At 52.6% G+C, this 2,500-nt stretch overlaps 2 long non-coding RNA genes across 2 annotated transcripts in view; both read left to right on the forward strand.

Moving 5' to 3' along the window:
- Positions 1 to 35: 35 nt before the first annotated feature.
- LOC140679273 (uncharacterized) lies at positions 36 to 866 on the forward strand. Its single transcript, XR_012050756.1, has 2 exons — positions 36 to 428; positions 533 to 866. It is a non-coding gene; the product is annotated as an uncharacterized lncRNA (long non-coding RNA).
- A 573-nt stretch (positions 867 to 1,439) lies between these two features.
- Positions 1,440 to 2,500, forward strand: part of LOC140679272 (uncharacterized) — a 1,208-nt gene continuing 147 nt past the window's right edge. The window contains exons 1-2 of the long non-coding RNA XR_012050755.1: positions 1,440 to 2,209; positions 2,314 to 2,500. The exon at positions 2,314 to 2,500 is cut by the window's right edge and continues 147 nt beyond it. This is a non-coding gene — a long non-coding RNA (uncharacterized lncRNA). The remainder of the gene's footprint in view (positions 2,210 to 2,313) is intronic.

The following is a 2,500-nucleotide window of genomic DNA, read 5'->3' on the forward strand; positions in this document are numbered from 1 at the left end:
TTTAGGTGGAGGGTTAGGATTAGGGTTAGGTTTAGGGTTAGGGTTAGGGTGAGGGTTAGGGTTAGGATTAGGGGAAGGGGAAGTGGCACTGTCCATCAATGGCCCGCCAGGATGGCGCCCCAACCTCACGTAAGGTCCCCGGGGGGACCCCGATCAGAGACAACAGGTACACAACAACAATCCCGCTAGAGACACTCGATGAATACAGTGTCCTGCACCTGACCCCCCAGATGACCTCTCTGGAGGGCTGGATGTTGTTGGATGCCAGCGAAGTAGTTTGGTGTGGTCGTGTTCTGTCTGTTGACGTTATAACACGGTTGTTACAGGATGGCGAGTTGCGCCGATTCTCCGGGTGTCATCCTCCGCACCCGGCACACCGGAAGCAGCACGAAGGGGGTCAGGCGGTCCACGGGTCTCCTACACCGCAGGTTTGCCACGCTGACAGTTGGCCCGGTTTGCGGGTCCGCTGCATCCTGTCCCCGAGCTGTCTTCCTTTTCCGGCTTTATGCTGTGGGTGGCTCTATTTTTTCAGGCACTTCCTCACGCTGCCTTTTCGGGCTTTTTGGCATCGGGGTGGCAGGAGTGACGGTCACAGGTTCGCCGTGCTGCCAGCTGGCGCGGGTTGCAGTATTATCGGCCGCAGACACGCCCCCGTCCCTCTGCGCTCCGGATGCGCAGCAGGCGTCAGGAGGACGCTCCTCCGGGGTCAAAGGTCATGCAGCTCCAGCAGGAGTACCCCATCTTTTTTACTGCTCCAGCAGGATGATTGACCTCTTTTTCACTGCGAGCTGAAGGCCTGCTGGGACGCTTCCAATTCCCTAGCAGGGTTGTTGACCTCATTGTTCATTAAAAAATTGTTGTCATAATCGTCGCTGGCATTCTTAATATTGTGGCAAAAATGGGGAGCAAAACCTCTGTGATATTAATGTTGCTTATTGGATTGCAACATTGCTGCTGGACAAGCCTGGTGACCTTAAGGGTCTTCCAAGGCCTGTAGGAGGCCTCCATTTTGGGGGTTGCCATGGCAACCCTCCTAAAAATCGCCTCGACGACTCACCCACGGGTCTTTCGCCTCCAGGCACGTTGATTTCACGGCCAAAAAACATTTATAAAGCAGCAAGAGGTGTTAAAAAGTAAAAATATTAATTTTAGTGAGCCCATTGTAGCATGCTACCGCTAACTAGCCGTGGGGCTAAGTAGGCCTAAAGCCTCCACAGGCCACGTGTAGTGCTCAAAAATGTAAAAATAAATAAATAAAAAGAGAATAATTACCATCAATGGAACAGGCAACGTTTCGACTTTATTTAGTCTTCATCAGGCCTATGGTTGGTACAAACATACGTGAGCAGCTCCATCGCGCCCCCGGCGATGCACCACCGGAGGGCGCTAGGCAGCTACTGAAGCACGGCAGTCTAAGCAGGGTGACGTCATCAGTCCAATGCAGGTCAAACACTTAAAGAGACAGTGATGTATTTCTTTCTTCACCCCGTGACCGACATAAAATCAAATTAAATATATACACAGCATGATAAGAACTATGTATATGTGCAAAATGAAAAATAAATAAATTATATATTATAAACACACCATTAATTATGCAGTTTCCATTATGGAATACAAAAAGACATAATATGGCAATTAGAGAACTCTATAAAATCGGTTCTCAGGCTCACCCAATATAGTCCACACAAATATACATTTTTAATATATTTGTTTTGCACCTGTATGTCCCCGGGCAGGGCACCAACCATAAGGCAGGCCCGAGGCACGGGCTGGTTAGGTTTAGGTGGAGGGTTAGGATTAGGGTTAGGTTTAGGGTTAGGGTTAGGGTGAGGGTTAGGGTTAGGATTAGGGGAAGGGGAAGTGGCACTGTCCATCAATGGCCCGCCAGGATGGCGCCCCAACCTCACGTAAGGTCCCCGGGGGGACCCCGATCAGAGACAACAGGTACACAACAACAATCCCGCTAGAGACACTCGATGAATACAGTGTCCTGCACCTGACCCCCCAGATGACCTCTCTGGAGGGCTGGATGTTGTTGGATGCCAGCGAAGTAGTTTGGTGTGGTCGTGTTCTGTCTGTTGACGTTATAACACGGTTGTTACAGGATGGCGAGTTGCGCCGATTCTCCGGGTGTCATCCTCCGCACCCGGCACACCGGAAGCAGCACGAAGGGGGTCAGGCGGTCCACGGGTCTCCTACACCGCAGGTTTGCCACGCTGACAGTTGGCCCGGTTTGCGGGTCCGCTGCATCCTGTCCCCGAGCTGTCTTCCTTTTCCGGCTTTATGCTGTGGGTGGCTCTATTTTTTCAGGCACTTCCTCACGCTGCCTTTTCGGGCTTTTTGGCATCGGGGTGGCAGGAGTGACGGTCACAGGTTCGCCGTGCTGCCAGCTGGCGCGGGTTGCAGTATTATCGGCCGCAGACACGCCCCCGTCCCTCTGCGCTCCGGATGCGCAGCAGGCGTCAGGAGGACGCTCCTCCGGGGTCAAAGGTCATGC

Source organism: Nerophis lumbriciformis, linkage group LG12 (assembly GCF_033978685.3).
Source record: "Nerophis lumbriciformis linkage group LG12, RoL_Nlum_v2.1, whole genome shotgun sequence".
Lineage (NCBI taxonomy): Eukaryota > Metazoa > Chordata > Actinopteri > Syngnathiformes > Syngnathidae > Nerophis > Nerophis lumbriciformis.